This window comes from Nipponia nippon, unplaced genomic scaffold (assembly GCF_047370975.1).
Source record: "Nipponia nippon isolate SJK-2023a ecotype South Korea unplaced genomic scaffold, ASM4737097v1 scaffold_1, whole genome shotgun sequence".
In the NCBI taxonomy this organism is placed as follows: Eukaryota; Metazoa; Chordata; class Aves; order Pelecaniformes; family Threskiornithidae; genus Nipponia; species Nipponia nippon.
In genome coordinates this window covers 30,323,007-30,349,256 of record NW_028262290.1, presented here as the reverse complement: position 1 = coordinate 30,349,256, position 26,250 = coordinate 30,323,007, and the positions used below count along the sequence as shown (strand labels likewise).

At 36.9% G+C, this 26,250-nt stretch overlaps 1 protein-coding gene across 11 annotated transcripts in view; it reads left to right on the top strand.

Moving 5' to 3' along the window:
• Positions 1-26,250, top strand: part of RALYL (RALY RNA binding protein like) — a 394,972-nt gene that overhangs the window by 152,347 nt on the left and 216,375 nt on the right. Inside the window, exon 1 of one of the 11 annotated variants that reach the window (XM_087750732.1) lies at positions 10,134-10,158. The exons of 9 other annotated variants lie outside the window; for them this stretch is intronic. The gene's annotated coding sequence lies outside the window, so the exon portion shown is untranslated. Of the gene's footprint in view, positions 1-10,133; positions 10,159-12,908; positions 12,952-26,250 lie in introns of those variants that run through there. One more of the 11 variants, XM_087750760.1, reaches the window with a different exon arrangement.

Genomic DNA, 26,250 nt, shown 5'->3' with positions numbered 1-26,250 from the left:
TTGGTTAACCTTCAGAGGCAATTCAGGAAAGACATCCTTGAACTTGACCTGTAAGGTCCTACTTCTAAAAGAGAGAACTGCTTTTTGAGTTTTCTTCCCACAATACCCAAGGAGCCAAACACAGGGCCATGGCAGAGTCTCAAGCACAGCCTTAAAACAGTCAGGACTGTTTAGTCAACGGCATGTGCCCTGCTGCGCTGTGTCCGGTGCCGACCAGCATCTCACCACTGTGTGAGTCTGCAAGCAACACAAGGTAGGGATGGTTTGAACATAGCTGCCTCATTTTGAGAAGAGAAGGAAGGAAGGAAGGAGTTTAGCCAGATGAATGAGAGCTCTGCAGTGCCTCTTGCCTTCAAGGTCAGAAGGCAAGCCTTGGCAACCTGTAATTTTAATATAGCTCTAACCAGCAATTCTTCAAGCATGAGGTAAAGCTGGCAAAAAAATGTGCCCGTGCAGGATTTGTCAATGAATTCTTCATTTTTTGTGCACACAGTGTATTCTTTGTTATGTTGGGATACTTGTTCCTTTTGTTTATAAACAAATTAATCTTCTCTCATCTCAAGCTCTTTTTTATTGTCTGGCCTTTTATTTGTTGCATGAATCCCTTTCTTCACCTTTACTATATAATGGGAAAGTTCACTTGCTGTATCACATTTTGGTCTCATGAGGTTCAGTGCTTTGTGGGAGGTGAAGAGCTTGGAAGGAGAAAGTAGCGAAACAAGGGGAAATTGGTGCTGAGAAATAGAGTGGTTCATGTTTGGTGATTTCATATAAGAGATCAAATAATTTGAATGGACACCTTGAGGTAACCTATGCAAATGAAAAACTTGATAGGAAAGTCACATTGTTCAGCTTTCACATTCACATTTATCAGTCTAAGAGGTTCATTAGCAAGCTATGATTTTGTCAGCACAAGACCATTTTTATTGAAAAATGTGTGCATTTTTTGGCTGTTTCCTATTGAGCTTAGCATTTCAGAGTTCACATTCTAAAGAAAGAAGAGGTCCGTAGTAAACTTTGGATTATGACAAGCTCTTTGCAGAAGTCATTATGTGATTTTCTTGTTCAGGGACAGCAACTGAGATGCTTGGAATATCAAAGGAAGCATAAAAGTGTGTTCAAAATCATTGCATTACCATTCCTAGCACATTAACACTGTTACTGACAAATCAGTTGGGTATAGTGGGCAAATATTTAGATTATCAAAATGAGTTTTTCCTTATGGGCAGCAGTGCAGATTGTTTGCAGGTACTGTATTACTGAGAAAAATATTTGGCATTATGAGTTTATCAAGCTTGCTTTATTCATGTTATTTTGTTTTCACTGCAATTCGATAACATAATGTCTGCGGCTTGTGCTTGCAGCAAGCTTTCTGTCCTCTTCCTGATGTTTACCAGCACTGGATCAATGTTCTAAAGGGCAACTCTGACAGTGTTATTTCTGTGAACATCAAGCTCGTGTTTATTATAGAATGAAACTACACTCTTTATAGCCAACAGTCTAACTTTTGAAATATGTATTCTCTGACCCCTTTAATAAGTGGTTCCCTACAGACTGAATGTAGTGACTCTTCTCCATTACCAGCTACACAAAGAAGAGCCTGTTCCCTGTAAGGCAAACTGTCTCAGCATCAGCTTGACCTTTCTGACTTTGTTTGGAGCGATGGTTTATGTTCTTTCTACCTGGCAGAGATTTCCACTTCCGGGGTCATAACAGCCTATCTGTCTGCTCTTTCTGTTAACTGTCTGCTGCTAGCCATGAATATTGCATGAGAATAAATGTATACACAAGTAGTCCAGTTAGAATTTTCCTTGTTGGTGACACATTGCCAGATGAAAGCATCCAAATAGCTTGTCACAAAACTAGATCCCCTGCATATTTTCTGCAAAGGGGAGGGAGAAGGTAAAGCAACTAGGGCCAGTTCTGTGTTCTGAGGATGCTGTGGGTAGATTTAGATTGGACATAAGGAAGAAATTTTTTACCATGAGGGTGGAGAGACACTGGAACAGGTTGCCCAGAGAAGTTGTGGATGCCACATCATTGAAATTGTTCAAGCTCAGGTTGGACAAGGTTTTGAGCAACCTGAAATAGTGGAAGATGACCCTGCCCATGGCATGGGAGTTGAACTAGATGGTCTTTAAAAGTCCGTTCCAACCCAAAGCATTCTGTGATTCTATGATTCTATATGGATGCTCCTTCCCAGTATCTATGATAGCACTTTAGAAACCTTTGACGAGCAATGAAATTTAGAGCAGCTGTAAAAATAAAGTCAAGCTGGTGCACAGCAAACCGAAGGTGTTAAAATGTCAAAATATTTAAAGATGCTTCCATACTCCTGACTCATGCTTAAGGATATTGTTGATTCATTCCTGCAAAAACATAATAGAAAAGTTTTATTCCACAGAAGAAAAACACAGAAACTAGTGAACTGTGATTTCTAGGACTACAGTCTTCATTTTGGGTCATGTTTATACACTTGCTAACCTTCTTTATTATGATGAGAAAGTGTGTTGTTTGCTGGTATCTCAGCTAAAAAACAATGTTCTTGATGTTTCATATTTGGAGAATAATCATTAAAACGACTTGAACTCATAATACCAAGCTGGATACTACCTCCACTGGAACGGTGGCTATATAACCTAGTGGTTAAGCTTGTCTTCAGAGGTGTTTTAATTTAATTAATTAAAAGCAGTGTTTTGCTCTAAACTAAACTGTAGGCTGCTACTGTGGGATTATTTGGTCTACTGGCCCTTCAGCTCATTTGAGTGCACTGCACCTTGATCCACTGGAGGTGAGTGACTTAGATATACAGGCTCTGGCAGTTCTGGACATGCTCCAAAGGCAAAACTTCATAGACAACCACCATACTTCAAGTTATAAAGTGATTTAGAGGATGGTGACTCACCATACCAACACATAGGAAGTCAGATTAAAACACCAGAGGAATGGATAACTTTGTGCATATCAGCTTCAATTCTCTCATTATGAGGAATAAACTGTAATAATTAGATTAGAAGTCACTGTAAGTAGACTAATAACAAGACTTTGATTTGTCTGGTACTTGTATGGATGCAAGAATTAATTATTACTCTGCAAGATAGTTTTGTAGCTTGCAAGTTACACGACTGTATGCTGCCCTTGAAGCTCAGTTATAATTTGGATGCATGATTGACTGTCTATACTGTTATACTTGCCTTGCATACACCTCTGAGCATGGGCTTGCCTCATGGTGCCAGTTTTGTGTGAACTCTGGATCATAGCTAGGTTAATGTAGAAATAAGCACCACCTGCCCCTTCATTTAAGCTAAACACTCTCTTTCCTGTGTCTTTTCCTTCTGGCAGGGTACTATAGGAGTACTGCAGCACAAAGAAATTGGTTGTTTTGTAATTTGTCTGCTTATGTTATTCTAGAGTAGACACAAGTAAGAAAGCTTTCTCAAGAATGTGTTGCTGGGCTAATATAGGCATAGCATTTCAAGCCAAAGAGAGAACCTTTTTAGAATGTGGGATGGGATTTTTCTACTGCAGTTTTGTGCTGAAACTCATATATTATTTGTAAATCCTGTTTTCCGAGTCATGTAGCTCTGGGCCAGCTCCAAAGGATGGTCCTAAATTGGTGACTGCTTCTAAAGAAAATTGCAAATTAGAGGGGGAAACAATAAGTAGTGTGATACAGACAGGCTTCAAAATTCTGTTGCTTTTATTTTTGCCTTGCTTATAGTAGGAGGTTACATAGTAATAGATAGCAAAGCGAGGGGTTCTGAGTAACCTGTGTTGAATTCCAAATTGTTTTATTTTTGGCAGTCGCCCAATCAGATAAACATTGCCAGGGATTGTGTAAAGTATCCTAGTAAGTCAGCCATCATACAGAATACCTAGAGTGCAAATGTTTTCAGTTATTGTTTTGGGAAAAAAACTTTGTATTGATATTCTATTGTCTTTTAGCTGTAGGAACAAAAGCCCTAATTTTATGGCCATTAAAGTGTTTGCCATGCACCTTTAGTGCTGAGAAATTTTTTTCACAATCAGAAATTTCACTGAATTTCAATTTCCTCTTGTTGAGTTTAGGTGCAAACATTTTAGTGAAAGGTAAACACAGCCAATAAGGCATTAAAGTTATTCTGGATGATCATATGGCTGATGGAGCAAGAGGGAAAAACAAGACTGTAATCAGAGGGGAGAGTGTGAACCTCTGTCCTGGCTGACTGTAACTTGGAAAACCTTTGGGGACCATTGCCATGTGTTTTACAGTTGACTTGCTGTTGCTTTGTGGATAATAAACAAGCCCCAAGGAGAGGTCTCTCAAAGGATTACAGCTTGGAGCCTTCTGCTGCTTCCCTTGCTGTTGTGAGTGCCCACTGGCATGCAGCAGAAGCACCAGAACTGCCTTTGTGGTCCTACTCAGCACATGGAGAGCTTCTCACCCCAGCGGCTAATCAGGGAGTAGGCAAAACCAATCAGGCTGAAGGATGAGGGCCTGAGGGGGAATCAGGTCAGAGATAAAGATGAAAGAGAGTTGTAAGAAAAAATGGCAGTGTTCTGTGTAATCCTGCAGAACAGGGATGCTTCAACCTCAGAGTCCTGTCTAAGATGCCCACTTACATCTCTTCAAAATTGAATTAATGTATGTGCCCTCTTTGTTCAGCTAAATTGTTCTCTTCATGATCTCAAAAGACTGTTTGCATTTGTAGTATCTTTGTTCCATAATACGCTGAAAATAGTTGGAAAGAGCTGATAACAGGGAAAGCTTTTTGGATTCACCAGTGGGTAATGGAGTCATCCAGCCTTTCATGCTGTTTCAGCTCTTCTTAGGAATCAGACAGGTCTGGTTTAGTGGATGTTTCAGGATGACAAAAGTCAATGAAAAGAAACATGTGAAATTAATTGATGTTGTTGTTACGTCCATAACAGAATACACTTTCTGCCTATCATGTAATCTCTGAGTGGTAACAGAGATGGTTTTAACATTGATTTAAAGATTTTATTTTCTAAGCACAACTCTTAAGGGCATTTGGTTTTCAATGTCAGTTACTCTAAGAACGTAAAATGGAATGATAATTTCTTTATATGATGAATATTTCAAACTTGCTTTTGTTCAACCTGCATTATTGTTCATTATATTTTTACTTGTAGCTCTATCTCTGCAATATCCATTTAATTTAGATCAGTGAATACAAGTTATTTATGATTTCAGATAAAATCTCTTAGTAAGTCAGTCTGTCAGCAGACCAGTCTTTTGGAAAAATGAAAAGTACAGTGGAAAGAGAATCTACATTTATCTTTATTATATCTTTATTGCACACAGTTTATAGCCAGTGATACTTGTGTGTGTGTGTGTCTGTGTGTGAGAGAGAAACTACTGTGCAGTGACATTTTGTTAAAAGCATTTTAAAAAACAGAAAAAAGAAGAAATGGTGTGGAATTTAACTAAACTGGAGTTATTTTAATTTACTAAGATTTAGAGTGAATTCAGATGGAAGCATATTTTGATCTGACATTTGATTTTGGGAATCAGAACTGTTTGTTCCCTCTTCGTCTATACCATGGAAAGGAGCAAAAGGATAGAGCTGGCAAAAAATGGAAAGTAATGAAAAAAATAAATAAGGAAAAAGGGCAGTAAAGTCTCTATTTATATTTCATAGTAAAGGTTCTGTAAGCAAGCACTAGTATAAAGGAATTTAAATCAGAAGTTAAAGATCACCTGGTCTGCAGAAAGGGTGCCAGTCATATGGAGCAAACCTGGACAAAAGCTAGGGAGATTAGACTAAAAGTAAAATTCTTGTTCTCCAAAGCCCAAGTGGAGGGTGTGCTACCAGCTGCTGTAATGTGTAGTCCTTCTACCAAGGACTGGGAGCATCTGGGGTACAGGTGTTACATGCTGTGGGTATGTCTGTGTTTGGTGTGATCCTACACCCTAGATACTCACCTTAATTTTGCCAATGGCTGCAACTGTAAATGTGGTGATTCTCGAAAGCAGAGGTCTGTACCACCGCAGTTTTAACTTTCTTTTTATGCAATAACTGCAGTGCCCATTCTGTAATTTTGTGGGGATTTAATGACCCAGCATGGAACCGCTTAAACTGCATTTTATGCAGTAAATGATTCTCTTTCTGTAATTTTCTAATCCAGACAGAAGAAACCAACCTGCTGAGCTGTGGATACCGGTGATGTCCTTCACCTGAGCTCATTGTACTAAGATAAGCAGGGCAAAGTTGGCCCTTTTCTGTTGCTAACTTCAAGTCTAGTGGATTTCCATTCTGAAATATGTTAGAAGATTGTTGTTAGAGACTTCCTATTTAGTCATCAGCAAATTAATTTAATGTCTGAAGACTCCTGTGAATGGAGATTTTTTTCATCTGATCTGATTGATGGTCAGTGTCTCTGCCATCCAATTTCCATTGGCATAAGATTCTGATACAGGACTAAGGATTGCTCTGAGACCATGATTGGATTTTAAATGGTAATATTTCTCTAGAGCCTTCACACAAGTAGCTTGAACGGCTACTTCTTTCCACTAGTGTCCAATTAGCGATGTAAAGTACAATGGTGGAATCTGTGCCCTGGAAAGTTTTTACATGCTTTGTTCTTTCATTCACACATTAAAAGAAAATGTTATCCCCTTCAAAGGTGACATACAGAAAATTGATTCACTTATCAAATATCTCTCTACAAGAATGCAGAATTTTGCCTGTGTATGTGCATTTAATCTTATGTGTCTTTTATTTCTGAAGCTCCCAAAAGAGCAGAGTTTAATTTCTGCAAATATATTCCCAAAGCAAAGACATGAAGACTGCTTTCTTATTAGAAAACTCCGCACACTTGTATTCATCCCAAAATATTGATACAGAAGTATCTGAAAAATGTAGGCACAACATTATTTGTAGCAAGGCTCTATTTTGGACATTGATTGCTGCATATTAACTGCTGGTTTCTAAGCCAGTAACGATGGGACATTTACAGTGTAAACTTAAACAAGCCAGTCTGGAATTTAACTGATGGTTTTAAGATGAACACTGTATAAAAATAGATACATGGAATAAAATGTTAATTGATTAGTTCTAGTAGAGTTATAGCTGGTATTTGAAAGGTGTTCACCTACATCACCTCTCCGCATAAGAGAGCTTTGAGTTACAGATCCTCTAACTCCGTGGTTTTGTCTTAATTTTATGCAGAATTTCAGGCAGAATTTGCCCTGCTTATTGCATTTGGGTACAATTCTTTGGACATTAAATCAAAAGTATTTCAGACTTTGTCAGAGTAAAAGACATTTTCAGTTAATACTTCTATTGTTGCAAGCTTTTCTAATTTTCTAATATACCTTCTGATTGTTGTATGCATTTATACATATATATATATATATGAAACACATGCACACACATGTGCACGTGACTTAATGCATTAGAGATTCACTAGAATTTAACCCTCTATGAAAACAAGCCAACAGGAAAATAAAAACACAAATACTTTCATTCTATGTGCAGGAAAACCAGCCTTGAACATGTGACCTTGTGACCCCATACAGAAAGTAAATAAAATAAATATGTTCTAAAATAGTCCTGGAGCTTTTAAGACAATTTATCATTTCTGTGGTCTGACTTCTGATTTTTTTACTATTTTGTGGAGACTTTTTGCTATTTTAACTGTATCATATTGAGACAGAATTCTGGAGAAAATGGTTAAAAGTCAGGATTAGTCTCTTTGAAGATTACTGTTACTTCCAGCTTAAAACAAAGATTTCTCTAAAGTTAATTTAAAGTCTATATTAAATTAGTAGCAAATGTATGTATTTATGTTAGCATTTATGTTAGTAGTGAAATAGAATATTTTCCTCCACTGTCATATTTAAGTAAACTTGTTCTGGAGAATTTGAAGGTTGTCTTCTGGGTAATACTACATACCAGTTGCAGAGATAGCCCTACTACTCTAGTACTTTTCCCATCACTGAGATTGGGCAATGTGTCATCCTCCTGCCTGTACAGGTCCATTGCACAAAATGTGAGCCTGGGACTTGGGTTGCATCTTGTTTCATTCAAGTTTATAAACAGCTGAGTCTTCCTGAGTGCAGTAATTTTCTTTATATACCAATTCTTCTTAGTGGGACCTGTTTAGGGGGGATCATCTTTACCAAAGTGGAAAGTAAAATATGTCAAATATTAACTGCAACTCACAATTGCAATTTTCCCACTGTTTTCTTTTCCCTAGAGGCTCAGATATGATGGTAATGAGTAATATTAAAAATAAAATGTACCAGTTTTATTCTTTTTTACTGGACTTTCCTTCTTTTATTCTAATTAACCCTTCTCTAAAGCATCTAACTTGTCAAAAGGTATGAACATAGAGAATCAATAACAGTCTTTCAAATAGGTCCTACCAGAGGTTACAGGAACTCCAGAGATACAAATATATAACCATTTTTCTCCCTTTCCTACACTGGAAAAAGAATTTATTCTGCTACCTGAATGTGTAGACATTGTTCAGAATTAATTAAAGAAAGATTGTGTCCAGTGCACTCGAGTCTGTATCCTTAACTGGAAAATGAACATGGATTGTCTTTCTTCTAAATAGATTATGAAAAACTCCATTTGAAAGTAAAGTTTTTCATGTCAATTGCTATAATTTTTATTTTCAAATTAATTTCATAGTTTATTCATACAGATTATACATTTCTACTTTGAACTGCTAAATCTCTCTCTCTTTTCTGGCTTTGGGCCAAGCAAACCCAAATATCTTAAAATACAAGTTCAAATAGCCCACATTTATAAATTACATGTATCAAAGCTATAGATCCATCCTACTGCATAAGCTTAAAAAGAATTGTGTTCTTATCTGCTGCGTGGTCTTCTTTTATGGAATTTGGCAATAATGAAATCAGTTGATCCCTGTAAACCTGATAGCTATATTTGAGAAGACAATACCACTCTTTATAAAAACACAGTTTGAAGCTTGGGACAGACCAGCTTTTATATAGAAGAGAAACTAACAGTCAAAGTATCTGGCAAACATAGGTTGCAAAAACTTTATTAGTTATAGTATTTTAGTGTGTGTGTATATATATATAACCAAATGTATATCTTTAACAGATATATTTAGTGTGTACATAAATAAAACAAAACTTTGTTGGTTATAGTTTTTTAGTTGCAGTAATTCAGGAAAGCTTCTTTACTTTGGAAAACACTTTTGGAAAGGCTAATATTTTAGCATGGCAGCTCTAAAGACTTCATAATACCAGGACTCTACAATGAAATGCAAATTGAACCTCTTTCATATTTTTATGGAAATAGGACTGCATGCCTGTGTCTGCCCACCTGGTCTGGTGACCCAGGTGAAGCTCCACTACGTAGCTGCACTCAAGGGGTAGCAAGGTGTTAAAAAGGAAAAATGCTTTTCCTTCTCTGCTGCATGTTCATGGTTCTCTCTTCTTAGCAGCTTTTCTGTGATTCCTCTAAGCAATTCAAATAAATAAACTGGCAGTTTTCTGGTGTACCCCATGGGACTTCTGTTATACTTACGCTCAAAGAAAAGCATTTTCCTTCTGAGTTTGCCTGTCCTCAGGGACAATGTGAGTTATCTCATATTGGTTTTGATTCTTATCCAGCCATTTTTTGAGTGTGTGCATCAACATGTGGCCACTTTGGAAGCCATTTCTATGTCCAGTCTAGCGACAAGGCTAATACTGCTCTGACAGAAGGTCTCTGACAGGGCTGTCTAGGGTACTGAGCAATGTCTCATGGCTCACTGGTGTTCCTTAGTTCTCCTGCCAAATGTGCAGAGCTCAATGGGAGCCTGGTCCACGGTTCAGAATCAGAACTGTTGTGGCCATGCAATAAATGTGAGAGTGACTAGAGAAAACATTCATCAAAAAATGAGTTTTCAACCCCCTTTTTGAAACAGTTGTTAAAGTCCCTGTTTTCTTGACATGTGACATGTTTGTACTGTTACATTTTGAAGTGTGATGGTGGTTCTGGAGTATTCCATATGATTGTTGCAGGGAATAATCCTAAACAGAAAGAAGAATGTATAGTAAAGCCTGCTGAAGATGAACAATGCATCTCAGAAACCTCAGGGCTTCTACAGGGATCAGAGTTGCTGAGATACCATCATGCCAGCTACCAGAGGGATTGTGAAAAAGGCAGTTAAAAAGCAAATATTTTTCATATGGTAAGAAAAATCTCTTAGTCATACCAATGGATGAAAAGAGATAAAGATATCTTTCCAGTTCCAACCTGTTCATTTTACAAATGAATGAGACTTATCAATTGAACAAAGCTTTGGATTTTAAAAAATGAGGTAGCTGACAGATATGTAAAGTTAGTTGATTTTGTTTGCTTTGCATTTCAAAATCACCTTTCCTAACAGTTGCCAGATGTAAATTCAAGTTAATACTATGTGCGCACAAGACAAGAGTGCTGCAAAATCTCTGTCCTGCTCCTGGAGAGAAGTATCAGCAGAATTGGCTAGGTAGTTAATTAAAAGATAAGGGACACAGGTGATGGTCTGATGTATTTATTTCAGATGACTGTGGAATGTTTTTCCTTTTGAGGTGTGTGCATATGTGGTCGTGTTGGGAAACTCTACTGTTTCAGGGTCAGTATTTCTGCAACTTAAAAAGAAAAAAAAAAAAGCTGTTCAGAGGTTTAACTCCCTTTCGTGAAGGTAATAAGTATTCTAAATAAGAATATGTATTTTGGGTGAGGAGTATCAAGAGAGGAGTGTTGAGCTAGCAAGAGAGATTAAAGGGGAAAAAAAAGAAATTAAAAAAGAAATGGAAAAGTATTTCCTTCTCCACAGGCTGTTAGAGAAGCAGGGAGTGATGGAGTGGATGTTCAAGAAAAGCATCAAATTGGCAGAATAGAAGCTAATCAGGCAGGAAAGAGAAGATTATGGATGATTAGGAACCTAGGCAAAAGCTGCTTATGTTGCTGGAAAAGGGGGCTAGAGAGCAGATGTGGCCTATAAATGGCCACTTCTTTAACTGTCCTATTTGATGCAAAGCAGCAAGACTGTAGGTGCACTGGCTAGGAGAGCAAGTCACAATAGCGTGAGTGTGAAATGGCTATGGGAGGGAAGGGAGCTGAGTGCTGCTGAAAGGAGTGGATGTGGGGGATGCCCCAGGCCTGTGTGGAGCAGGGAGCAGCTTTGAGTAGTACTCTGCAAAAAACAGCAGCTCTGCCCAAGCTGCCTGTCTTGCATGTGGCAGAGCCATGCAAAGGCAGCCTGGTGACAGTTTCTCTCTCAGAGACAGGAAATACAGAGGAGGTTGCAAATCTGGGAGGGAGATTCCTCCCTGTCACACCTACTTTGCTAGCAGCAGGTGTAGCAAACCAGACTCCACATCTCACACCGTACTTTTCTGCCTTGCTGCATCTTCAGCTTCTTTTCTTTCTCAGGACAGCAACAACAAGGTCTGTCCCTGAGGCAGCAAAATTCAACATTGACTTGGGTCTTGCAGAATGAAAGGATGAGGGGACGAGGGGAAAACCAGATTTGGTGCAAGATATAGAATGGGAAAGGGTTGAAAAGGGAGCTGTAAGACTGGAGACAGAATCATTGTCAAATGAACAATACCCCTACTTTGGGATTGAAAAGGAACGTGTGTTTCAGGGGGAACATTTTCACTCTCCTAGGCTAAGTATTCCACTTTTTTCCTTAAATCCCTCAAATGCAAGTTTCACTGCATTGTTTGCTTTGAAAGCTGAGAAGGAAATTGCTAAACATATTTTACTAGTCCTTTTATGATTCCATATCACCTCCAGGAGTTATATGTATGGTTTCTAGTTTGTATGTAGTGTGACTTTAGTTACAGGCTGCTTGTCACAAAGGAATAGAAATTATTAACAATTATGAGATACTGACGTCTGTTTCTTAAACATTCTTTAAACAGATAAATCAAGTGTGTTAATTTAATAATTATTCTCTTTGCCATCTCACACCTTTTAAAAAACATCCCTTTGTGTCTTCATTGTAAGCAAGGCTAATTTTCTGCTGAAAAACCTGCTTTTTGGCCATTAGTATTATTCTTCCTCCTTTCTCAACAAAATTAACCTGGGCTTAAAGACTTCAATGGAACTTTACATTGTTTTTAAGCCTTGCTTATTACAGCTTTAGATCAAGTTGAAAGTGAAGGCAAGAGCACATCTGTTGTGAGTGGGCAGAAGTGAAAGTAGTCATTCAACACTTAGCTAGCAGCAAAAAAATAAGGCATGACGTAAAGTCAGAATTTTTCTATAGTTCACAATTCTGTTGTAAAATCAAGTGTTTATGTTTTTTCTGAAATTATACACTGCTTGTCTGCCTATTTAATGTAATTTATGTTCCTGACATGTTCCTCATTTTTTCCCAGTAACTTCAAATTGTCATTTCCTTTGAGCTTTTTATGGTATATCAGCAATATTACAATGAATCACAGTTCTTACCAATCATCTCACCTTTGGCTTGTGTTCAATAGCCTGCTTTTCCAAGTCTGAAAGTTATTTCATGTTCTTTTTCTTTGCTTCTAATTCAACACACATTGTGTATAATTGCAGGGTAGAGTGATGATTACTCTCCAAAGAATTACAATCAAACTTGGCTTGTTAGTGTATAAAGCTCTGGCTGTTAATCACAATCATTTAAGCAGTAGCTAACCCTCACTAAAACACAGATGGCATGTTGTTAGCATTTCAAGCTACCCAACTCAGACATTGTTGATGTATCCCAGAGAGGACTTTGTTATGCTTTTCAATACTGCTTCTCTTCTGTAACGCTGAACAGTATCTGCTAGGTTTGATACCCTCTCAGACACTTAGGATGAACACATGAATACTGTACAGCTGTAGCAGCTCATGCAAATAAAAATGCATATGTTTTTTCCCACAGAAAATGAAGAATTTAACTATAAAACCCAGAATGATTACAAAAAGGAGGTCTAAAGAAAAAAACAATATAAACAGGAAGTTGTCTTGATTAAAACTAGTAAGTAAGTTAAAATATGCACATATTTTACTTAAGAAAACCTTGGCAAGCTTGATCAGTAATGGTAATTTGAGAAGATCCCATGTTCACTGGCTGAGAGTCCTAAGGTCTGGTGATTTTCAACAAGCCATAAAATAAATAGATAACTATTTTTTCAAGTGCTACTGACCTAAATAAAAACTCAAATATCAAAGAGTAGAACAAATCATACTATCAGTGCCAAGCCCCTAAGGAAGGTTTTTTAATAAGAATGATGAAATGTTTGATACAATATGACAATCCACTTTATAAAATCCTGTATTTCTTCAAAAACATGTGTTTTGCAAACTTTTAAAATGACTACATGCAGAAAAATTGAATTCTTAAGCTATAGAAAAGGATTCTCTGAAAGGCCAGGATACAGTGATGTGAGCAAAAGACGGAAGACAAACTGAGATTCTTGCTACTGCACAGACTCAGTACATGTTTGTCTGTCGCTCTGTCTCCTTTCAAAAGCTTTCCTATCAGTAAAATAAAGATTAAAAATGCCTTATTCAGAAGATACCCCTGGGAACTGAGTTGCAGTTTTAAAAAAATTCTATTGTTTCAGATAAACTCTGGCGAACAGAAAGAAAAAACAGTTCTCGAATGAAGAATTTATTATGTAACTGGAATTAACTGTGCATGACTTTTCATGACTATGCATCAAGTTAAGAGCTCAGAGGTCCGGGTACATGTTTTTCCAGTGCTGCCAGAGTATGTGAGCATTTGCATCTTATACCTCCCAGGGTGCTGTGAAAGGGGTCAGCTTCACCGAGGAGCACAATCATGGAGACATCCCTACTTGAAGACTCAGCCATGTACTAGATCATGGCAGGAGAAGTTTTGTTTGTGAAATGAATAAGGCTTTTCTCCTTACCTTGTATCAAGGTTGTTATTGTTTTGTCTATGTAGATACCATCCCATGGTGAAATATGGGCTTGTCAAATCAGAATTTCAGAAAAAAGTGTATGATTACTGTATTCTTTTTGGCACGTGGTTTGATAAGAGGTAACTAGTCTTTGCCCATGCTCAATTTCCTTCTACAACCTGCATCCTTTGTATATCCTTCCTTAGAGACTACTGCTTAGTTTGAGTGGGCAGAGAAGAGATTTGAACTGGCATCTAGACCTAGATATATCTTTTTGTCATTGACCAGATACATTTTCTAGTAGGTGGCATCTCTGCTACACAATGGGAGAAATTCAAATTTTATTTATTAACTCCTTGAGCACTTACAATTTCAGAGACATCATTCACTTAGCACAAAATGTAGTGAAGCCTAAGGTAAATTGGATTTCCAGAGTAGTCATTTTGTATTCTTATTAGCCATTCTCCAAAATATTGTTAATATCAATGAAATCCTTTACCAAGTTTTAATTAAAGTATTTTATAAAGACCCATCTAAGTAATTTCTTTGTACAGATTTCAAGATCAGATGCCATCTTCCACTTCTCTTTCACCTTTAAATTTTGGATAAATGTGAATTGTCCATAGTGAACTTTGTATTGCCAAGCACTGAAAGAAATGCTTGCCAGCTCTGCAGTTGTGTAGTTATTTGGGTTTGCTACATAGACATAAAAAACTGTTCTCTTTTTCTTCTGGATTGCTATGTGTGTAGCAAAAAAATCACATTTACTGAGAAGCTGTGGTTCCTAGTACTATATTGTATGATTCTTCAATGGCAAGGGAATAGGTTAAAAAGCTGTCACAGAAGCCTTACTGATGAAATCCACAATCCAGCCATGTTACATATATTGTTCAGGGACTTTTGTCTCAATACAGTGGCACAGTACAATGCACATGAACATCCTTCTGTTTCCCAGAGCTGATATGCTTTCAGATTACTCTTTATAGCATTGCGCGTTAGGAGTACACCTTCATTTCATTTCAAATAAGGTGTAGTACCCATATAGTTGTCTACAAAGACTATACTCCATGTCATATATAGCTGCTTTTCCACTTGCAATAAGCATGTTGTTTCTCTGTTGTGCTCAATGTTCATGTTGATTTCTTTGATCTGGAATGAGGGGTGTTTCAAATATAATACGATTTTAATCCAGCATCCTCATAGCACTCAGGACAAAGGTATGGCTGTCTTACCTCAGCAATCAGGGAATTGAAGTTTTGAGACAAATTCCGACCTTCTTGCAACATGGGTTTCTGCATCAAACACCTTGAAATTGAGTTTATTTGTACAGCAGCAAGTTTAATGTTAAGTGCTCGAATGAAAATTGAATTAGTTTCTTTCATTAATTGACCTCCTTTAATTTTTAAACTTTACATGTTTGTTTAATCTTAATACCTTTTGATTTATTCATGAAATGTTGCTCTTCTGTGCTTTGCAATACTCTCTGTCTATTCAAGCATTTTCAATGTGATATTCTCCATCCCAAGTTTTTAATGAGGTTTCTTATGTATGTATTTTTAAACTAAAAATCATGGAGGTTTTTTTTATATTCATTAGCTGAATATTAGAAACCATGCCTGGTTAGGAAAATCTCATCAATTTAAGATTCCAGAATAGGTCACCAAGTGTCTTTCCAATAAAAATGAAATTTGCATGCAATGCTTCATTTGCAAGGAGTGCTTGTTTATCTTCTCTGGCATTTATTACAGCGATCAAGCAACTGAAATAATCTGCATATTATGCAAACCAGTCCTTTTCCCAGGAAAGTTTTCAGGCTTTTGATATTAAGAAAAAAAATAATGCAAACTCTTGTTGTAAGATAGCATGAGAAAAGAATTGGATCTTGTCACAAGAAATTCTTGTTACTGTCACTGCAGGTGACTAACCTATTTTGGGAAATTAAAGGTTCTGATATTATGGGTTACATCATAGAAATGTTTTATTGTGAGTGTTCTTAGCAGCATGAAGGATTGCTCTACTTGCTTCCTGGCTAATTGGATTATTGCTCGTTCTACCAGTGTAATCACCAAGAAGACTAAAAGAATTGGAGCTTTAGAAAATGGAGATTTGACAATGAATGAGTTCTTAGCCAAAGAGAATTTCAGTGAGTAAGGTTAGGTCAGCTGGGAAAAGAAGGCTAACACACCTGTATCTTTACAGTCAAAGGCATGAAGATATTGAAGGAGGAAAAGGTTGTAGCAAATCATTGAAAATCACTGTCTATAAACATATAAAATGCTTGATTTGGGGACATCTTTTGATAAAGCCTTTCCTATCAGGTAAAATTATTAGCTTTAGCTTTATAAAAACAAAACTCACAAGCCTATCAGAAGTAAGCAAACTGTTCCCAAATTACATGTTTTGATGTGGATGTTTAGGTGGTGGAAAGCATTTTGGGCAAGCTTTCTGAAATCAGGCTCCTTTTTGTACAGTACTTGCTGCAGAATCCTTTTTACATGAGAATAGTGAGTCATGGTGGCAAGTCTTATATAAAAGAAGGAAACTTTGCAAAGGAATAGACCTTTACTAAGTAAAAAATATACTTTTTAACAAAACACACAGTTCACATGGCTTTAATTACAACCTGGGAAAGAACAAACTTCTTGAAGTGGAACTTTAACAAATACTGAAAAACTCATTGTCACTCTCTTAGTTTATCCATTTAGTCTCCCTGACTTCTCTATGGAGAGGGAGAGTTCCCTCCAGAGAGCAATTTGGAGCACTAGAATTGAGCTACTGATCCAAGCTGCCCTCAAGACTGGGTAAGGAGCTCGGGGAGGCCAGCTAGATATATAAGGTGCAGATGTGTGGGAAGGAAGAGCAGGCATATTTCTGCCTATTGTGATGTTACAGCAGAGACTGAATGGAAATTATTCCGTCCTGGTGCTCCACACTCCTCAAGCTAACAGGCCTATTTGTCAGAATAGGCGTTACTTGCATGGATTTTGCCAGAGCAGCCCATCACTCAGAGATACATGGTTGGCAGATCAATGGCTGTCTATTTCATGAAACCATCTTTTTCTAAGAGCTTTTACATGATTGAAAGCACAAATTGCATTTTGAAAATAACAAACTGTGAAGTTATTGTCTGTCACTGTTGTGCCATCCGCCATTCCTTCAACAGTTATAACCTCTCCTTGTGTTTTATCTGAAATGAGATCATAAATTCTCCAAGGAAGGATTTGTCTCTTAAAATAGCACTTGTACAGCGATTAGCACTTTGGGGTGCTGAACTTTAATGGAGTTTTCTGATCTTGCCATAACATAGCAAATAATCACCGAAGTATGGAAAATAGAACGAGAAGGGATTTTGAGGCCATATAATCTGTTCCCGCTCTGAAACAAGGTTAAAATATATATGTCAAGATTGATAATGATATATGTCTAACCTTAAAGACCTCCAGTGATGGAGACCCCACAACCTCACAAGAGAGGTATATTCAGGGGCTTTAGTGTACATTTACATTGTCTTTACTATACACATTTTGCTAATGTTCTTACCTGCATTCTTTGCTGTAATTTAACTTAACATTTTTGTCCTTTCCATCAGGGATGTGGAGAGTACATTATTTCCTTTTGTAGCAGAAACCTTTTATGTATTTGAAGTCTGACCATCTTCCCACTTGGTGGTCTTCATTTGACTGTGAATTAAGTGCAAATAGCAAATAAAAAACCTGCGATGCTTAAAAAAAAAAAAAAAAAAAAAGCCTGTTAAGAGAGGTAAAGATAAAGATAGCAGATAAGACACTGAAATTTTCCTTCTGACCCAGCAAACTCCAGAGTCACAAACTGTGTGGGTAATTGTTTCACTTGCACAGTTACAATAGAAGGTGCCTGACAGTGCTTTGTGGACTACAGAGGATATCGCAGGCATGGTCTCAAGGGCTTTAGCACTAATGTGGATGTTTCCACTTCATTACTTCCAACAGACCAAAGTCTTATCTGTCTGCATTAATGAATAGTTACCCCTCTGGAAGACATGCTACTGGTTATATTCTAATGATGACATAATTAGAAAGCAGAAATAGATCTCAGTGAGAGGACTGCCTGTAGCCATGACCCATGGGCTCCTTGGTTTGATTGTGCACAAATCTAGGATTACTGAAGCATGGAGAGATAAACTGTATGGTGTTAGAGAAAGTGTCAGAGCGATAAAAATGATTATCTGTATTTTTTTTTAATACACTCCTGTGTTGCAGTTTGGATGTTGCAGTTGGATGCTGATTTTTCACAACATTTTCATTTTACTATGATGTCTTGAATATAAAGTGGAGATCAGTGCGGCAAGCTATGTGAGTAGCTCTAGCATTAGGAATATTTCCTTGGGTTATTTCAAATCATATTTAAAAGAGAAATTTTATTAAAATATTTTAGTACTAGAAAAATAATGAATTACATTGTAGTATAATGAAGAATGGCTGGGTTTTTCTGGGAATGATGTTATGAATAGAAAGCCAGCATCTTTGGATAGTGAAAATGGAGCTGAAAGCAGTGTTGGTTTGAGTAGAGCTTACCAATAAGAATTAGAATAATGCTGTGATTGACAGAACAAATCAGATAACAGGAATAATACATGGAATGTCTTCTACACAGGCTGTTAAGAATTTGGCCAACAAGAAAGTAAATGTAAGGCAATGATGCAGACCACACCATATCTCCTGTCTTTTTGTTTGCATGGCTGTGCTAACCTGCTCGCAGTCGTTAACTTTTTACAAAAAAAAAAAAATGTCAAAACCAGAAAACGTACCCAGTGCAATGTTAAACCTTGAGACTCAATTGCCCTGCTGTGTGGTATTATCTTACTTTTATATGTAGTAGATCATAATTCATAAATTGTCTCAGATTATATGTATCCATATTCTAGTTTTCTTTAATGCAATAGTCCAACAGCAATTCAACTGACACTATGGGAAGTCTAATATATGCTAATTCAGTAAACTACTCAGGTCTTTGATTCTGAGATTATTTGTTATTATTATTTCTATTATGGTATCAAGTTTCATATATTTGCAGCTAGACTGGTCTGAAACAAGTTAGTCTTTCTTCTGCTCAGACACTTTGACTTTTCTGCTCTATATGGGAGTAAGCGGACTATATTTCTCCAATCTTTGTGAGTGCTCGGAACCAAAGAACTGAGCTGCTTATGCGATAGGATATGTTAAAATGTATTATCCAGAATAATTAGCACTGCTAGTTGTATAATTATGATTAAATGTGATTTAAATGGCTGTTTAAAAGTAAGCAACAGAAGGTTCCTACCAGAAGTAGCCTTCTAATAAAAGCAGCGCAGAACAGAATGTTATACCAAATTGCCAGTTCTTTTCAGATCCATGTGTAAACTAGATGTCCTGACTAGCTATCCCATTTGCTACAAATAACATATTTGCTTTGGATTTAAAGTTTTTATTTTTTATATTTATAGATCCAATACCATTAGTTGAATAATGTCAGTAGAATAAATGTAATGATTTCATCTCTGCCTTTATCTTTAGAAGTTATCAATGTCAAAAGTATCATTTTGCTTTTTGCTGTGATCTCTGTGCTCATGTATGATACAGAACTGTCCAAATTTTATGTTGCAGTTTGTGAATTACTGTGGAAGTCCTCCCTCTGCAACTTGAAGTTTTCTGTTTGTAACTGACTATTTGCTTTTTGAATTGGTCACTGTAGTCACATCATGTTGTGTTTGCTGTTCACTATCCCCCAGATCCCTGAGCAATTTCCAAGCAGGGTGCTGTACACTGCCAGCACAGATCCTCAGGCCAGTGCACATTCAGACATATGTTTATGAAGTTCTTTTGGTGGAACGTGATCACCAAAAAAAATTGGGTTTCATCCAATTTTGAAAAAGCAAAATACTATTAACATATCTTTATGAAAGAACAACTCCATTTTTTTAAATTTCATTAAATTTTAGCATGTCATTATGTTGTGGCTGTTTCGTATTTTCTGTTACCATAGCTCTGCATAGTGCCTTAGGGTCTTGTATGCTTTAACAAAAAGAAATAGTCTTTCACCTTCCTTTAATCCTCCACTACCCAGCCTCAGTTCTTAGACTTAAGTAGTTTAGCTAGATCCTGCAGCTTGTACCCAGTTTAAGTACCGTCATACTCCGTGATCCCATTGAAATAACAGGGATTACTTGTGCAGTAAGCTTTGATTCAGCTTGACTGAAGGTAGCAGAACTGATCTCCTAGTTTTTATGGGAAAGGCAAATTCATCTATGGATGCACTGGATTTAGTGAAAGCCTATAGAAGTTATTATTATCCCTTGCTACTTGCAGGTAGAATTTGGTACTTGCAATATCCATTTGGGACACTTAACCTGAGACTGAGACAGTGTTTAAGTAAGGGAGGGTGGTAGTGCTGTCACCCAGGATGAGTTGCACAGGGCACTGTGCAATTATTCTGGCATTGTGACCCACAGGCTGAATAGAGACTAGAAACTGGATCTCCTGCCTCTTGGAAGAGGGCTTTAATCCACATCCTGTTGCTCCAAGGACTGGTGGCACCACCAATATCGTGTCAGCTGGTTTCAGTCTTGTCCCATTGTAGCTACCCTGTGGTCATGGCATGAGATAGGCACCCATCTCTCCAGAGCAGGCACTTCTGGCAGGTCTAGGAGCTATTATTTGTTTGTGACTGCATATCTGTGTTTTTGTAACTTGTCTTCACTCTTTTTTTATAAAAGTATTGTAATAGTTCTACAGATTTACAGGTACCATTCTGTTTACTACACATATACGTGCATGTGTCCATTACTTCACCTTTTTAACACTCTAAAAAATAAATTATTCCTATTTTCCCTATTTTTCTGGTATAAACAATGAAGCTGGGGGAAAGGAATTTTGTTTTCTTCCTTTTGGAGTATAAAATTAGCACAGATGAAAAGCAAAGTACTTTCTACAATGACGTCTATAATTTTGGGGAATACCTAAGCAGTCTTGTTTTTATCATCAAGGTAAATATGTAAATTTGGCATACCTTCAGATACAGAGTCAAAAGCACAGTAAGAATAAGTGTACTTTCTTCCAATTACAGATGAGTAGCTCTAGTCAGTTCCCAGAAGTACCTTAGAGAGGGTATGCACTTTATTCTTTCCCAGTTCCCACTTTCCCTTACTTGGCAGGGTAAGTTTCCCAAAAATAGGGATTCTATTGAAATAGGGATGTTTAATTTTTTTGTGTTTTTTTTTTTATGAAATTTAACTGTGTATTAATTTTTGAACCCAATTCTGTTGTCGCCACAAATGTAGTGATCGCCAAAGCTATGAAATCGGTAAGAATAACTGTGAAAGTGATTTTTATGTGACGGAGAATGTGAACGTGACTGACTGGAGTCTAAAGTCAAATTGTGGACTGTTTTCAACTCCCATAAGGTGCCATTTTAAATTGCAAACTAAAATAGAATTTAAGCTGCCTGTGTAATTATTCTCATCTGCCGTACGAAAATGCAGTTTTCAAAGAAGCAATTGCCTGTCCTAAGCTATGTAATCTAGACTAGGAGGCCAAGCTGCCTGCCCTACTATCTGACCTCGGTTACCTCTGAACTCCTTGGACTGGCAGGGCACTCGCTGCCCAGCTCCGAGTAGCTAGGCTGGGACTCATTTCGAAGAGGTGCAAAGCAAAAAGGGATGTCTCATTCTGTTATATACATTTCAATGTAGTTACTCCTTCTAGTCTTGATTGTCATGCTCTGAATTCAGCTTTATTCAGTATTTCAAATTTGTACATGTAATAAGCTGTCTGATGCCTTATGAGAGCAACAGATGTAAAATGCATATTGCAGATTTTTCTCTGGTTGTGCTTTGCTTGTTGGCTATTTTCAGAAGAATAAACTCTAAAGATATATATGCTTTTTGCACAGTTTTAAACAGTTATTTCTGTAGTTTGCTGCTCTTTCAATGATGCAACTGATAGAAGCTGGAGTCTAGAGGACAAATCAAGGATGCTTTTTTCAGGAGAAAGGAATTTGGAGTAATAGCAAGATTTGAGGGAACTTATTTAGGACCTACATTCAAAAATCACACCCGGGTGTTTGTAAAACAAACATCTGCCTCTATGGTGAATTTTTTTCTGATGTTTTCATGAGAAAAAACTTCTTCCCAATGCACTGATATACAATATCTTAAGAGTATCTTTCCAGCTCAGTCTCATTTTCCAGTGACATAAACTAAAAATAAAAATATAAACTAAAAGTATTTCAGGGACACTGCTTTGTAAGTGCTGGGCAGATTTCTACTACATGTTTTGATTTATTTCTCTGTAGAACAATAGGTACGAGAGGTAGGAACACGGAAGGACTTATAGGCTGAGCTTCTGAAAGGAACCTCAGAGAGATTTAGGTAATAAGTGAAGATTAAAAAGAATTCTTTTACTATGTAACTTGATTCCCCAAATCTTCAGCTTGCCGCAGTGCAGCTGTTCTGTCCTCTGTGAAAGTATTGTGAAGTTTCAAGATTTTCTGTTTGACATCTATCATGAACACTAAATTTATTTAGCTTTTATTAATTACCAGAGAAAGGTCAAAGTCCACTACATAACTTTTTCAAACTAACAAGATTTATTCTGACCCTCGTTAGCATACATAAGCCATGACCTGGAAGATTTAATTACTGTAGATCTTCCTATGCTTATCTTTTATTGCTGAGAAATACAGACTTTATCAAAAGTTTACTAATATGTTCTTAAAGACTCTTTTTTTTCTTTGTACCTCAGCTTACAGTATGATATGCTTATGTGAAAATATTGGGCTTTTATTTTGATTTTTTTTTCCTTAATCTAAGTTTCCAGTTCTACATATCATGGGAAAAAAACCCAAACCACCCAAAACCCAAACTCAAACAAAATTTAAATTGTTAATTGTAAAGTTTCAAACTCTGGGAGACATATGCAAGTGACTCTAAAATGTTTAAGGACACTTTCATATTAAATAATTTCCTTTTAGTGAACAGCTCAGAAAACTTGGATTCTTGCAATTGTCATACCTTTTAAAACCTGTTGAAATAAGCAGTTTCATGCAAAACCTTTCATGTAAACAAAGAAAAATTAATTTGATTTCAGAAATATAGAATCTTTCTTGTAGAGATTTTGTACTGTAAATATTGGTCAGGATCCGTGTATGCAAAACATGTTTATATTGCTCATCTTTGGGTACCAGAGATGGTAGTATCTAGACAAAGGTTTAAATGGGATCACTTTTAAGAAATCCTGCCAAACTTGAGTCTTAAGAAAAATTTCAAAAAATGTTTGTATGTGTTTACAAATCATATGTGACTGTATATTCTTTACCTAGAATAAATTGCAAAGTACAGCTGCCAGTGAGAAGCTCTGAGAACGTATTTATATTGTAGGGAATTGGTATCAGTGCTGTTCCTCAAAGTAATTGTGTCTTCAGAGATCTATCACAGGAGAGGACCATGCTACAAAATGTTCCTGACGTGTGTGATGGGTTTATAATTGTTGAGTATTCATATGGGTAGCAGTGTCAGTGTGATGAATAGCTATTTTTTTTTTCTCTTTTTTTTTTTTTTTGGCCAGCAGGATGGATTGGTTTGTTTCATTAGTATTTCTTTGTCAAACAAAAGTTTGTTCTTTTTTTTTTTTTTTTTTTTTTCGGGTTAGGATGCAAAGTTAACCTCACAAGTTGGGAAATAACAGCTTTTTCACTGTACTTTTTTAATTCTAATTTGCCCTGCTTTAGGTTATGTGTCATGAGTCAGACTTTGGATTAAATTATTCCATACAGCCTTTTTTCCGCAGGATCACTGCTTCATTCAGTTCCCAGGATAGATGACAGCATTCACTTAATTATTAGTAGTCAATAGCTTTTTCTAATTTATTCAAAAAATAACTTTTTTGCATTCAAAACATGTTTTCATGTAGAATTTTTCATTTCCTCATGAGCTTTCCTATGGCACTGGCCACTATATTACCTGAGTTCTCGTGTCGTATTGCTGGGGGAAGATATTTTTCTATTTTCCTAAGGAAAGAGAGTTGCAGAAATATTAGAGATCAGAAGTATCTGCTGATTTTGGGTCAAAATTTGAGGCACTTAGGACTAGATTCTTCAAGGTACATAATATTATCCAAATTTTTTATGTTCTAAGAGATGTTGATTGTGCCAATGTGTTTGACCTGGAAAAGGAGGAAAAACTCTTCAACACAAAAGCCCATCAGCCTGCCAGCAAATTAGGACAAGACTAAACTTTACTGTATATGAAATGAGAAACAGAGAAATGGAGATTATGTTCCAAGAAAAATTTGGCTTAAGTACCACATTTTGCATCACAATAGAACAAGAAGAGGGGGAAGAAATAGATTTTCTGGAGTGGCATTACTTTTATTCTGAGTGTCCACATTCATACTGCGGCCTTTTATTTATGTTGCCGGTTCCGGCAAAGGAGAAAAGAATCACAAAAGCAATGACTTTTATTATAAAACCTGATTCACTCAACCACAGATGCATACAATGCACTCCATGCAAATGAAGCAGTGGTTTTAGTATCTTTACTGCTTTTCTAATTTAGGATTTTGTTTGCACACAGTGAATGTTTACAAATGGGTAATATTTCTCACCATAGATGTGAAGTGAAGCTTTTGAATCTATTAAAATAACTTTTTCTTGGGCAGGGAGATAGTACCTAAGAATCTTGTGAGAGGCATTTCTTGTTTTCACACTCCTGAGAGAAAAAACTATTCCATCTATAAATGTTTTTTCCTGAATTCAACTTGTTTTTCCCCTGTGCTTTTTAACCATTTTGATACTCCCTGGGTTGAGCATTCTGTTTCCTTTCAAAGTTAGACCCCTAGTGTTTCAAAGCTTGAATTCAGTATATCATGTTTTTGCAGTTACTTGCTTGAAGTCCAGAGCTTTTGCTGGTGACATTACACAATAGAAACCAGAGAAGTTTCTGATGATGTTTACCAAGTCTACAGCTGCTTTCATAGCCTAGTGGATGACGCAGTGACATCATTCTACTATTTAGTAAGAACAGTTGCTGGGCTGTAGCAAATTCTCTTGCTTGTTAACTACCTCATTTTGTTAGGTCCCAGGGTGGCAGTCAACTGAAGGGGAAAACAACTTTAGATAAAGAAGTTCTACCTGTTTCCAATGGGAGAACAGAGATCATAAGGGAAAATTAGAGAAAGAAGCTATTACAATGGTTAAAAACATGAGGAGGGAAGGTAGGAAGTGACATGAGAGATCAAAAAGTTGAACCTCATTTGGCTTTCAGAAATCCTTTTAAACCAACTATTTCTATCAATTATGGTTAAGTTTCTCTGTGTTTATTTTAATTCTTTTATACTTAGCAGGCAGTGTCCCAAACCCTCAAACAAATCAATAAGAGTTTTGGGTATAAGGAGACTGCCCCACCATGACTTTAAAGACCAGCCTTTTTCCTCTGGGTGCCCATGGCTGATACTGTGTTTCTGCTCCACTATTCTCTGTCAGGATGGGCAAGGGGAATAAAAAGAGAGAATGAGAGCCCAAAGTATCAGTGGTGAGAGCCCACAGAGCAATAATACTAGAGCTTCTCTCTGCACTCTAGGTACATGCTCCAGTGGACTCATTTTCAGTGTTTTCTTTATCTTATATCCCCTAAATGACATATTTGGCAATATCAGCCTCATGAAATCACAGACATTCTCTGAAAACATTAGTGGAAATATTGGAGGGAAAATAATTCACTTGGAATTTGTGAGAGGCTGGACAACGAGGAAAGCCATGTAGATATGTTTTCTACTTTTTATTTTTTCCCCACTGGTCTGTGGTCATGAAAGGTTGTGACGAGGAACAGGAAGGGTGCTTGCTGTACTGAGTGATGTTAGAAGGAAAAAAAAAGTCCAAAATAAAAGAAGCAGTAGGTACAATTCATTGCACTAGTTCAGTCAGAAATTGCTGCCACATGGACTCAGACTTTCTAATGGCTTTTCAGAATCAGCCATCTGTAAGCCTCCAATTGGTATGGTGCCTGCATATTTGTTCTGAAATCCTATATAACCTCACAGCATCTAGAAATACCCACAGTATATACTCTGCAACCATAAACTCTATGAATGTTGGGGAGGATTCAACTGACTCTTCTATAAAAAAAATTTTGTTGAACCATGCAGAAGCAGCAAGGCCGGAATGGAATAAGGTTCATTCAAGTGTAGGTGACATTGTGTGCATCCTATCATTGTGGAAATTCTCGCTCATTAAGAAATAATAATAAAAAATCTTGGTGACAACTTTAGCTAACAGATATTAAAATGGAGTAAAGCAAAATATTCATGAGAGAGGTTTTGTGAGAAGATATAATGAAATAATGTCATTGTAGTGCTCTCCATTCTCATTTAAGTCTTTCTGTTAACTGGTTTGGCTATATT